The sequence below is a fragment of the Canis lupus genome, chromosome 31 (assembly GCF_003254725.2).
Source record: "Canis lupus dingo isolate Sandy chromosome 31, ASM325472v2, whole genome shotgun sequence".
Classification (NCBI taxonomy): Eukaryota; Metazoa; Chordata; class Mammalia; order Carnivora; family Canidae; genus Canis; species Canis lupus.
This window is the reverse complement of record NC_064273.1, coordinates 7,844,169-7,858,228: the sequence shown is the minus strand read 5'-3', so window position 1 is coordinate 7,858,228 and position 14,060 is coordinate 7,844,169. Positions and strand designations below refer to the sequence as shown.

The window sequence follows — 14,060 nt, the reverse complement described above, 5'->3', positions numbered from 1 at the left end:
AGCTCTGCCAGTTGGCCATGAAACCCTGCACGTGAAAGTCACGGACTCCTTGCCTGCAACCACTACTCTTTGATTTGTAGGATTACGTGCAAGAAAAGTAGAAAGGTGCTTCTCAGGATGCTCTATAAATATCATCTGTAAGAATCATCACCAGTTATTATTATTCATATACCATCATCTTATTCTCCATTATGTAAGTTTGAAGTTGGGCAGTGAAGGAAATCATGGAGGGAAAATATGCAGAACCCCAAGAAAAAGTTCTATGGGCAGAATCTGGGGAACAGGAAGCATTTAAGAGACTAGTAGAGGAGACAGAGACCAACAGAGCAAGATGTAGAAGAGCCAAATGTATGGAGACCTAAAAGAGAGTGGTGCCCTGAAATTTAGTTGATCTATGTTAAACTTCACGAAAATCTGAAGTAGGATGAGTCTGAAGCTCGGCCACTGATTTGGCAAATTCTAAATGTATAAAGTCTCAAAGTGATCACATTAGGGCTGCACAGACCTACAGGTGGTTGCGGAGTAGGGGTGCAGAACCAGAGACAGCTTAGGAAGGCAAGAGAAGGCTACTATTTCCAGAAGTTTAATTTTTAAAAGGAAGGGAGAGGATACAAGGGGGTTACTTAAGGAGAAAGGATTCTGAAACTTTGAAAGACCTTTTATCCTAAAGTGGAAATAATTATAAAAATAAGTAAAAGAAGGCAGTTATGGAAAGTTGAAGCGATATGGAAGAGGCAAATTGAAGAGCTATGACCCCCATTTCTTTGCTGCTTTGGCACCAGCAACCAGGGCAAAATAAATATATTCACTAATACATTAACTATTGCTACAGCTCTCAAAAAAGGACAAGTCCTTCCTTGGTATTTTCCCCTACCTCTGTCCAAGCTCTCATTCTCTAATGCCACTTTAATAATAGTTTTCATATCCCCAATGCTCAGAATGAAACTGATTAACTTGTCTAGTCGGAATATCATTCTAATAAGCTAATAAAATCAGGATCTTCTTTCCATGCTCTCAAGTTTACTAAGCTGAATTTAATTTGACAGAAAAACACCTGTAATCAACAGCATCGGGCAAAAGAACATGACAGAATCAGCCCAAGGCCTTACCCTCCTGGAAAAACAATTCGCAGCTCATGCCTCCTGCACAATACAGGAAAAGCCTTACTTCTGTGTGCTGTACGAAGGGCAGCAAATTTCAGGGCGCTTTTTAAGCATGCCAGACCATCATCCATGAAAAAGAGTTATCAGAAGATGTCAAACCGTACCTACCTAGAAAATGTAAGGGTAATCAGAGGGCGGATTATGGCAGGAGGTGAATCCTTACACTAAGGAAAGAAAACATGAAAGGAGAGAGTGAGACTGTTGCTCTATTTCCAGCACCAAGAGCAATTGGTGTTCTCACCATCCCCACAAAGCCCCTTCCTTGTACACATCCTGCCCCCCAAGGAGTCAGCAGAGGAGCAGATGCTCCATAATCTGCAATTCACTATACCCGCATACATTTGTGTCACAGAGTAATCCCATTTGATCATATTACTCTTTCATCTAGCAGTTTGCATGTGCAGGTGACTAAGGCACTCTCTTACTGGCCACTTTGCATCACCCCAACACAACGTCCTCCTGGGGGTTCACGACTACTTCACTGCATCCAGTTACGCAGTCATTTCATTCCAAAACCGCCAGCATACCCCACCAGCTGTCTTACCCAGAAGCACAGTACTCATTGTTAAGGGGGGGTGTTTTTTTCTCCATTAAGTGTACTTGTTTAATAAAGTACACCCCATAGAGCAGATAGATCCGTTGCATTTATGTTCATTTCCCATGAACTCTCTTCTGGCTCACTGCCTTTTTCTTAATATTAATAGGCAGAGAGACTATTCTATGGTGCTGTGTTGAAAATGAGCATTTAAAGAACACTGAGAAGCCACATTGGAATGAAAAATCTTTTCTAAGGGGTGAGGGTGCCCAACCACAAATGGGCTTAATAAATATTTGTCAAAATAATTTTGATGTGGTAAACTACGTATAACATAAAACATATGGTATTAACCTTTTTAAAGTATACAATTCAGTGGCATTAAGTATACTGACATTGTTGTATAACCATCACTACTATCCATTTCCAGAACTTTTTTTTTTTTTAGATTTTATTTATTTATTCATGAGACACAGAGAGAGAGAGAGAGAGAGAGAGAGAGAGAGAGGCAGAGACACAGGCAGAGGGAGAAGCAAGCTTCATGCAGGGAGCCTGAGGTGGGGCTTGATCCCAGGCCTCCAGGATCACATCCTGGGCTGAAGGCAGATGCTAAACCGCTGAGTCACCCAGGCGTCCCCATTTCCAGAACTTTTACATCATCCACAAGTGAAAGTCTATACTCACTAAATAATAGTGCCCTTTCCCTGCTCCCCTCAGCCCTAACAACTGACAATCACCATTCTCCTTATTGTCCCTATGAATCTTACTATTGTAGGTACTGCATACAAGTGGAACCATACGGTATTTAACTTTTTTGTCTGACTTCTGTCACTTAAGATAATTTTTTCAAGGTTGATCCATGCTGTAGTGTGTATCAGAATTTCATTCCTTTTTAAGGCTGAAATAATAATTAACTGTAAGTATATAGAACATCTCATTTATCAATTTACCCACTGATGGACATTTTGGTCGTTTCTACTTTGGCAGTTGTACATAAAGCTTCTATGAACATGGGAGCAAACATCTATTCCAGTCTCTGCTTCCAATATTTAAGGACATACACCTAGAAGCAGAATTGTTATATCATATGGTATTCTGCCTAACTTTTTGAGGAACCACGATACCATACCATTTTCCTTAGTGGCTGCACCATTTTACATTTTCACCATCAGTGCACAACAGTTCCAATTTTTCCACATCCTTGCCAACAACTGGTGTTTTCTACTCTTTTTTTTAAGATTTTATTTATTTATTCATGAGAGACACAGAGAGAGAGGCAGAGACACAGGCAGAGGGAAAAGCAGGCTCCCTCCATGCAGGGAGCCCAATGTAGGACTTGATCCCGGGACCCCAGGATCATGCCCTCAGCTGAAGGCAGACGCTCAACCACTGAGCCACCCAGGCATCCCACTTTTTTTTTTTTTTTTGGTAATAGCCATTCTAGTTGATCTCTATTTGATATTTGAGAGTGAGTGAATTTACTTCCACCTGTGAAGGAATCTAAATCTTAAAGAGATGGTATGTAAGGAGATCATCAAAGATTAACTTTAACTCTCCCTTAGTTTCTTCTGACTGAGCCCCGGGTGCCCTTCCCTTTGGTTTCTTTGGAGTTTCATATTGTTATTACCTTCCTGGTTAGGCTGAGATCATGTGTTTATTTCCAAGAGATGCTAACATCTGTAAGTTGCGAAATTACCCTCACCGATATGATAATGTTTGACAATCCAACTTAGTGGCACTTATTCACTGAAAATCAAAGGCCATTAGTATCTCCATTCATTCATTCATTTGTTCCAAATTTTACCATGAGTTTATTCTTCCCAGCACAGTGTAATTGAAGTTTCTGAGATGATGGACTATTCCATATCTGCTTGATCCATTATATTAGCCATTAGCCACATGTGGCTATTGACTATGTACAATGTGACTATTTCAACTGAGTAAGTCACGAGATTAATAGGCACAGCATAGGGAATATATTCAATGATACTTTAATAGCAGGTTTAGACAAATACACTAAGAATCTGTTCATCATCTTTATCCCAGTTAGTATGGTCATTAAAAATGGCACATGAGTACCACTTGTAATAAAGAGGAGTACAGGTGCGCCTGGGTGGCTCAGTCAGTTAAGCGTCTGCCTTTGGCTCAGGCCATGATCCCAGGGTCCTAGAATGGAGCCCCACATCGGGCTCCCTGCTCAAGAGGGGAATCTGCTTCTCCCTCTGCTCTGCCCCCTCCACTTGTGTGCTCTCTCTCTCAAATAAATAAATAAATAAAATATTTAATAAGAAGTAGAGTATAGGTAGGTGCTAATTTCCACTAAAACACAAAGAGAAGAGAGATGAGCTTCCTAGGGGAAAATTAGGAAATGCCTCAAAATGGAGGTAACCATTAAATTATATCTTGAAAGATGAATATGACCTCACTAAATAGAGGAGAAGGGTATTTTAAGAGGATAGAAAGGCAAAGGCAATTAGCTGGAAACCAAGTGCTGTGTTGAGGGACAGTAAGTGTGTGGTACAGTGAAAGAGACACTATGCCTAGCGGGGAAGTGAGAAAAATGGAAAGAAGTTAGAATAATAGTCCCAGATCTGAGCGTGAAGGGCAGAGTCCAGAAAGTGGCAACAAAAGAAATGAATAAGAAAAGGTAAACTGTGACTTTGCTCTTTTCCTAAGTAGTTCCTTTCCTTGCTCCAAGTTATGACCAAAACATTAATTGGAAAAACTGGAATTAACGGGCTGGGTGTAATTTGTAGTGTAGGCAGAGGCTTTTCTTTAAATGTTTTTGCCTTTTTTTCAGAGAAGCTTATAAATAGAAGATTCTTTCATTGGCCAAACTGGACCATTCTTAAACTCTCTTAAATTAATACAAAAATCTCTTAAATTAATACCCAATATTTAAATAATCCAAGCCTTGGCTTAGCGCCAACCACAGTTGTGTGGTATTTTCTTGTCCATTATAGGATAAAAAGCAAATTCTTACAGAAACTGGCTATCACTATATATAAGCAGGTAAAGTGGTTTTTTACAGTCCCCCTAGTTCCTCATTCCAAGGTAAAATGTAATATGTACAGCGCACTGCAATAATTTCCTATCTAAACTTTTTGCCATTGTTTTAATATTTTAAGTGCTTATTCAAGGGATATGCATCAATCAGAAGCTATTGGCTGTTGTGCTAAAATATCGTTCCTCCTATGGGTTATATAATACACCTGGCAAATGGTCAATCACGCTTCATTCCTGAGTGAATCATGATTCTGCCTTTGATCTACTTTGCTAGTCTTACAAACAAGGAAAGTGTGTCTTTGGGATATTCATTAATATTCTCTGTAAGAACTAAAACTGAACTAAATTATGCTAGGCATAGCTAAAGGACTCATTACGCATGAACAATTCACAAACCATTTAAAGAGATTATACAGTTTGTCATAAAAAGCACTGGTCTTTAATTCTAACTGAATATAAACCTATTTGGGTTGAAATCTTAATTAATGATTTTACTCTGGTTCATTAACATTGTGATGTTTCCTCAAGATAATGGTCCACATACCAACCTGGCAGACAATGACCAGAAAAAAATGTGTCTCAAATGCGGACAGATGCCAAGTAGCCTTGTAGGCAAAAAAGGAATCCAACCACATATGGAACATTCATACGTGACAACCACAGTTCTCAGCACATGAAAACTAAAATCAATTCTAGATAGATCAAAGAGCTGAATGTAAAAAGCAAAATTTGAAAACTTAAAAATATATGAGAATATTTTATGACTTCACCATAAGGAATGGTTTCTAAAACAAGACATAAAAAAGAGAAAACATAATGTAAAAGTTTTATTACTTTTAATGAAACAAAATATACTTAAAAAAATAAGACACACTAAAAAACCCAGAAAAAGTAAGATGCAGCCCAGGGAAAAATATTTTCAACCAAATAGTTTAACCAAAAATGAGTTTGGATGTAGGATATATAAAGGACTTCTATAAATCTACAAGAAAAAGATAAATATTGCAGTAAAAAAAAAAAAAAAAAGGTAAAATATTTTTTGAGTAATTCACAGTGAAGACAGCTGAATTCTCAATGAAAAGATGTTCACTGCACAATCAGGAAAGAAAAATGAAAACTATTCAATTGGTAAAATTGACAATATTAAATTTTGCCAAGTGTAGACAGAATGGTAGTTCTCACAAATGTGCTTGGTAAGTATAAATGCTACATGTGTTGTGTGGGATTTGGGCAATACCTGAATACAGGAAATCAGTAAATTCCAGATAATCAAACAATTTCATTCTTAGGCATATCCATGAAAAAAAGAATTGTATACATTCCCAGTGATGCATGCACATGCACATGCAAATCATTGCTACACTGTTATAGAAATTGGAAGTGCCTAATTGTGGTAGATTTAAAAAATGGAATACTATACAGCAATGAAAATGAATGAATCAAGTCTTCCTGCATTGACTTAAATCACAAAAATCAATATTCCTGAGAATGCACATGGTATGTTACAACTTATTTAAATAATATAGTTATTTAATACAATACTATACATGAAGGGTGTACATGTATCAAAAGTTAATACATGGGGATGAAAATAACAAATTTACTATTAAGTTACCTCTTGGAGGGAGATGTAATCTGTGCACAAAAGGTTTAAATTTTGTTTACTATGTTTTTACATAATCCAAGTGGTAATTTACAGACATTTGCTTCTCTATTTTCTCCATCTCTGCCAAACATGTCATATCACAAAGTCAGAGTCAGTAAAGTTCCAAATACTCTACATTATAGCATCTCAACTCTACAGGCCATCTTCTTATGTGATTATTGAAATTGTGCTCTTAACCAGTATGTCCTTCTGATGCAGGAGTCTCTTGCTTCATTAAAAAAGAATCACATGGGGATCCCTGGGTGGCGCAGCAGTTTGGCGCCTGCCTTTGGCCCAGGGCGCGATCCTGGAGACCCAGGATCGAATCCCACGTCGGGCTCCCAGTGCATGGAGCCTGCTTCTCCCTCTGCCTGTGTCTCTGCCTCTCTCTCTCTCTCTCTGTGACTATCATAAATTTAAAAAAAAAAAAAATTAAAAAAAAAATGAATCACATGATTTGACACACTATGCTCTGTGATCAAGTATTTCTTTGAAGCACAGTAATCCAAGAAGACATGCCCATAGTCCTCAGTGAGATCTAAAAAGCTACACTGATGGCTTCTCCCAAACTGCCAAATTGAGCGCCAAACTGACCTAGCTGATTTGGGGAGCAACTGTTGTGATAAATTCCATGTGCCTAGTTACATCTGAAATGCTTGTTGGAATATGGATTCCAGAGTCCTATCTGCACATATTTTAACGTATTCAATCTGATCGGGGGTCAAGGGAGTGTTATTTCAGTGTTATTTTTCTTGATTAAGAGGTTTCCTTGGTTCAGTGGCCAAAGTTTGGAAAATACTGCTTTGAGGAATTCAGTCTCTTGATAAAAATGAATAAATATATACAACAGAATTTCAGAGATGTTATTAAGAAAGCATTAAAGGAGGTATATTTAAATCTATTTGCTTAACATGAAGGTCTTCACAGAAGGGTAACAGCTGCTTTGTGTTTCCAAAGATCCAAAGATCAAGAAAAGTGAGAACCATTATGAGCCAAAGTTCTAACACACAAAAGCAGAGAGGAATGATATAGCCTCAGTATTTGAGAAAATGCAAGTAGATTTTCATAGTAATTGATAAAGCTAAAAACTGAAGAGAGGAATTCTGAGTCCAAATGATAGAGCACCTTCAGTAACAAGATAACCTTCATCACTTGTGCTCTAGAAAGAGGACTCTTGCAGATATGATGTATGGATTTAAATGGAGCAAGAACGGAGGTGAGTTGTTAGTTTAGAAGGCTAATCCCAAGAATTAAAAGTGGGAACTGGGGGCAAGGCTGTCTATGGAGAAAAGAAGCTAGGTTCAAGAAAAATAAAAGCATTAGTAAATATATATGTGTGTGTGTGTATTTTTTTGTTGTTGTTGTTACTTGAGTGTAGTGGATGAAGGAGAGGGACATGTCATAGGTGATTTTGTCCTGATGCATGATGGACTTACTTAGGACTTAGAAAACCAAGTAGAAGGTCAAGTATGGTAGGAAAAATGATACATGTACCTTTGAGTAATTTCCTTTACTATATTTTCCTTACAAATTTTTGCAATACATCTCTAGCTGGAGATATCAAGTAGATTTTTGGAAATACAGGAGTAGCAATCAGGAGCACTATGTGGACTAGAGACATAAAATTTGGATTTCATTAGTGAAACTCTAGACACCATCTGGGGTGACTGAGGAGCATGAGGGTTAAATGCAGAAATATAATGAACAAATAGAAAGCTGAATCTGACAGGTAATTTATGTAAAAAGATATGATATAGAGTGCTCCAGAAATGTCAGCTTACTCCTCCTAACTCCAAATAAAGACCAAATAAAATGGCAGAAATTGTAATCTATTGGAAATTTCAGAGATGTATAAAACTAGAAGGGTTGGAAATAGAGATTACATGGTAGAGGAGAAACATGAAGGTTGGAATGCTCAGAGATTACATGGTGGAGGAGAAACATGAACCACCCTTAAAAATGCGTAGGATTTGGCTAAGTTAAAGTGGGGAAACATGCAGATCATAGAAGCCATGTGTGTGGAAATATGAAGGTGGAGGTGTACAATTTCTGTCTCAGAATGACGTAATGGACTCTTCCAGATTCCTTGGCCATATTTGTGCAAATTTTGAAGTAAATGATGAAGACTCTAATTTTTATGCTTCTTCTTTAACTTCCAGAGATGATGGTACAGTTGGGGCAATGATTAGAGAGGTGGGCTTTCTTACTAAAGAAGTTTTCTCTGACTATGACATCCTTGCAAAGTCACTGTTTAGAGAAGACTGGTCTGAGGGTGGTGCCAAGAATGGTTTGGACATGAAAAGGATACTGAGATCAAAAAATTATGAGTGCTGAAACAAAATTTTTAAAAATAATGAAACTTCTCTAAATACGAGAGGGAAATACAGTCCCATGGAAACTGGAGAAGCATGTACTCTGTCATGAGCAAGAACTTGTTTCCAATTGTGGATCTTCCCCTATTTGCTGAATGACTGTGTATATTTTGCTTAACCTCTCTGAGCTTCAGTTTCTTCATATATTAAAGAAATCTAAAGAAGATTCTTACCTCAAAAGAATGATGTGAAAATTGAATGAAATATCTATCGCAGGTAAGATGCCTAATGCTATGTCTACAGTTTTCTCCTATGTGGCCTAGGGTAAGTCAGCTACTCTTCTAACACCTCTATTTCCTATAGCATTGGAGACTTGGCCAGTTCATAGGACACTAATATGTTTTAGATATTACCATGAATGCATTAACAGGAATATTGCTCACTCACTTCAATAGCAAATTTAGACATAAATTATTATGTGACCAGGTAGTAAGTCTAGTCTATTGTATGTTATTATGGTTATGTTTCTGAACTCAGAGATCAGAGAGCGAGAGAGCGAGAGAGAATGAGAGAGAAAGGTGCGGGGGGAGAGAGAAAGAGAGAGAGAGAGGAAATCAGTTGAGTTTTCTGGACTATAAGGAGGAACTCATTCTCTAGTGGACTGGATGGAACCTCACCTCAAGTTACATTTCAAATGGTGCATTGCTCCTGCTCATTCATCAAGCTGCCAAGGGCTTGCTTTGCTGCCCTGTTTTGTTTTGGTTTTTTTCTTCTTCTTCTTTTAAAACTCACACCTCTGCAGTGTCTTAAGTTGCTCTGCCTCATAATGAAAGTAACATAGTAAATCTTGCTTGAATAAAAATAGCTCCTAATATATCAAGTATAGATGGATGCCAAAAGGTGAGTTCTCACAGCTGAGTACATTAGTTTCCAAATATTGCAAGTGAGCATATAGCTTCCCTTTCATTTCTGACCAATGTTATTTTGTTTCTGAATTGATTCCACTATGCAATAAAATAAAGACAATTATACAGGCCAATATAATTCTCTTTGGGGAGATATCAGGATATTTTTCTTTATTCTGTGCAGTACACAGTAAGAGAAAGTCAGCTTTAAACCTATGGGACTCCAGGGCAGCTGTTGAATCTCTGTCCTCCTCCCATACCCAGACAGTGCTTTGCCACTAGAAATCACTAACCCCTTGCAGAATATAGCCTAGAAGATGGTAACACTATGCTGGTTCAAGGACAGGGGACGTGAAGAAAAGGGAAGTAAAAGGAAGTATGTGGAAAAATCCACCCAACATGTGATTAACAGCTGTGTTCTGAAGCCAGCCTTCATCAGGGATCTGTAGCTGTGTCATTGTGCTTCAATTCTGCAGATCATACAGGGCTAAATTGGAAGACGCATGCAGGAAGATGGGTGGAGAAGGGTTAAAGGAAGTCCAAAATCCATAGTAACGATATGAGGTGCATGCCCTCACTCCTTACTCCTGCATCCTCAGTTTTACCCTCCCCTCCTGTGAGAGGAAGATAGGTTCCTAAGACACACACACACAAAGTCCTCACCCCACTGGTGTGTGTTCTTAGATGCTGTTGCTGATGTTTCGTTTTGTTTTGTTTTCCTTTTGGGGGAGGAAAGGAAGGGACTGATGGAACACCCACTAACCCTTTAATAAAGCCATTAATGAAATCAACATGCTGCATGCCTTTCAGAAAGCTTTCAAAAGATACAGAAGAGACACAGGATTCAGAGTAGCAAACTGAATCTCTCAAAATAATAGGTCTGAGGAGCATCCAAGTTTGGGCCCAAGCCTAACTACCACACTTCTAGCTGGCCTCCTCATAAACAGATGGATTCTCAAAGTATTTTCTATTTAGTATTACATCCTAGTTCCCAAACAACCGTAATGAAGGAGAAATTCTAAGTGGGAAAAGAATGCAATGATATTGTCTCCATCACCACCAACCCCCGCCCGCCCCCCCCCCCGCCCCCCATGTGCTCAAAGACGTATATTTCCTCTGAAAGTTCTCCTTCAAGCAACCAACACCCCGTGTGGGCCATTCTAGAGTCCTTCATCTCTGCCCCTTCCTCCAAATGCTCCCGGGCGCTGAAGATCCACCTCCAAATTAAACCATCTCCCACCACTACTTGAAATACACAAACCATTTCTTCACAGGCCTTTGTAAGGCACAGCCTGACACAATCACTTAAAAAGAAACGGGGCAGATGACCCAGAGGAGTTTGCAAGGTCAGGGCACTCCCTGGTGAGGGCGTGAAAGGGTGGGAGGTGCTGAGGTCAGGGGTAAATGACGCCGCGAAATGAAGGCCCCGGCCCTGCAGCCTCCCGCCTGCAGATGCAGAAGGGTCTCCAGCGAGCCCGGGTCTGGAGGCCTGCCCCGTCCAGCCGCAGAGAGGCCGCGGACGCGCATTTCAAAGCCGCATCTCAGAGCAGCGCACTTAAAAGCGCCAAGGAAAGCCTGGCTGAGGACCGCACTGCCCCGAATCACCTGCGGCCATTCTCTTGCAGGCTCATCAACGTTCCCCGCTGTCGTCCCCTCTCCTGCGCCTCCTCGAGGGCGTTGGGGGCGCACCCCAGGGCTTTTCGGGGGCGGGAGCAGCTCCGGACCGAAGACCCGGAGGGGGTGCCTCGCACGCCCCCGCCCCCGCACCTGCCCGTACCCGGACCGCCCGGGACCCCTGCGGGCCTGGGGGCGTCTCCTGCGCGGGGCCCCCGGGGATGGCGCGGCGCGGCGCGGGGCCTCCCGCATTGTGTCCGCAGCGCTGCGGGGTCGAGCCGCACGAGCGGGAGGAGCGCGGGGGCCGAGGGCCCGGCAGGGGCAGTGGTCGCCGGTGCAGAGGCGCCCGCACCTCCCGCCAGTACCTTTTCCAGCTAAACGCCAGCCTGGAGCGCTTCCCCGCACGTCCCGCGCGCGTGGTTTTGTGCGGGGAGAACGGGGCGCCGCCGGTCATTCACCGGTCTCCCGTCCTGCCCGCTCCCCAGGTACAGCCCCTCCGTCGTGGCCTCGGCCCCCGCCTTCCCGCGGCCGCGCTGCCGTCCGGGCAGAAGCCGCAGGTTGCAGACGCGGGTCTCGGGAGACTTCGCCGCCCGTCTCCCTGCGGGTTCCTCGGGGTCCTCTAGCGGCGCGTCCTCCAAAGCCCCCTGGCGCCCCCCTTGAGACGGAGGCTTTCAAAGTCGGGGCGCCTCCTGCCCACCTGCCCCGCGGCGGCGCCCGGAGCATCCTCGGAGGCGGTGCCCCCCGGGCCCCAGGACGCCCCGCATCCGCGCTCGCGGGCAACCCGGCCGCGCGCCGCAGACCCCAGCCCCGAAACTTCTCTGTGAAGCGGGCGGCCCGCCCGGAACGGACGCTCGGAACAACTCGCAAGGGATTCCGAAGAGCCGCCGACCCAGAAACCCGCATCCCCGCAGGGAGACCTGTGGAGTCCCGCCCGGGCGCAGGCGGCACTCTCGACGTGGCCTGAGGGCTCCGGAGTCCACCCCCGCGAGGCCCCAGCGCCACCGGTCGCGGCAATCTCCGGGCACCCCGCGGGGTCGGGGCGCACCCGGCGCGCGGGCAGCCACCGAGCGAGCGCAGCGCGTCCCCGCGACCGCTCCCGAGCCTGCGGGCGCTGCCTCGGCCGCCGCGCGGGGGACTCACCCTCCACGAGACGGCGTCCAAGCCCCGGGCCGCGACTTTGCGGACCGCAGAGCCCCCCGGGTCGGGAGCCACCGCCGAGGCCGCGCGCGACTCTCAAACGCGAGGGCGAGGGAATCCGGGCCGGGGGCCAGTCGGGTTTCTTCCCGCCGTCGGCTCCCTGGGAAGACCCGATCCCGCTTCGGCGGAGCCGTCTCGGAGCCCCGCTCCCGGGTTCCTAGAGCAGCGCGGAGCGGACGCGGCGCATGCAAATGGCCCGAGTGTGCGCTTCTATTGGTGGCTGCGGAGGCCCCTGGGTCCTACTGCTCGGCGCCAACTCGGAGGCGCCCAGGGGAGGTGGATTTAATTGATTCGTTACCTCGGGTATTGTGATGCCTGCTGCGATGTTTAACCGGGGGGCGGGGGGGGGGGGACCCTCACATTGAAACTCCTGTCATGTGATCTATCATTTCATTTTGGCTTTTAATTGTCTGTGCAGAGTGGCTTTGGCAATACAAAGGGTCTTAAAAGAACATTTTCTGAAGAAGATTCACGGATACTTTTGGCGGAAAAAGCCTCTTTTCTGCTCCCTCGCATGAGTTATTTGGATAGAAATCCAGGAAATGTGTATGTAGTCAGATACTACTGCACTTCACCCATGTGAAATAATACTTGATTTTATTCTAGGAAATGCATGGCTGCTCCGAAGTAGGTTAAAATGCTAGAAGCTGAAATAGGAATGCGAGGATTATTAGTACATTTGATATATATTTTAAATGATACGGAGAATGCATCGATGACAATGCCATGGACATCATTTTTATTACGCAAAATTAATTCAGAAATATTTTATCTGTGAATACTGATAACAGAAATAAAGGTCAACATGAAGATGTTGGCTAACGTCACAAGATTTCAAGTGTTTACCCTTAATTACCACATTTTCTTTTTTACAGTTTCTCCTTTAGCAAACCCAATAGCAATGCAAATTGGCGCAACAAGGGGATTTCAAGGGAGGCAGGCCTGTGATGACCAGCGATTTGAAATACTTTAACATTGAGCAAAAACACTTCGGTAGGTCATCATTAAATGTATCTGTCTTAAAAGTTAGAATATTAATAGCTCAGTCTTTACATGTGACCTGAAAACCCTTAAGCATGGTTTTCCCTTGACCTTTAATTTTGTGGAGGAAAAGAGAAATTCTCGTGTAAACTGAAATGACACAGACTCTCCACCAAGTTCCATCGAAGATTATTTGCTGATATTACAGCTTAGGAAATAGCATGATTTTATTGTGTTTGAGATGTAATAGTAATGTAAATTTAATTACAAAATTATGATGTCTGTAATTTACAGCCGAATGCCTGTTAGACAGTGATACACTGAATAAGGTCAGCAACAACCAACTCATAAATTCACCATCCATGTGTAAACCAAATAAATGAAAACGCAAAAGGCAAAAATACAACAGAATTGAGACCCCATTCCAAATATATGTGTAGCATTTGAATTTATGTAGCGTGCGCTACAATCCTTCATTTCCATAACTCCTTCCCCTTCCAGCCCTTTCCCTTCCCCCATCAGTAACCCTTGACAACAGAAGTGTTACTTTGAGTCCGGGTTGCCTTTGCTGCTTTCCAGACCTAACTTAGAGATTACATCCTTGTAGGATACAGAATTAACTCTTACATGATTGAGGTGGAAAAGAAGAGAGCTGCCTTCAGGGTTAGAAGACTGAGCATTCTTAGGTGTATGTCAATTTCT

General features: G+C 42.9%; 1 protein-coding gene across 6 annotated transcripts in view; it reads right to left on the bottom strand.

Moving 5' to 3' along the window:
- ROBO1 (roundabout guidance receptor 1) overlaps positions 1-12,555 on the bottom strand; it is a 1,126,854-nt gene extending 1,114,299 nt beyond the window's left edge. For all 6 annotated transcript variants that reach the window (XM_025449655.3, XM_049104797.1, XM_049104795.1 and 3 more), the window contains exon 1: positions 12,321-12,555. The gene's annotated coding sequence lies outside the window, so the exon portion shown is untranslated. The remainder of the gene's footprint in view (positions 1-12,320) is intronic.
- Positions 12,556-14,060: the final 1,505 nt, after the last annotated feature.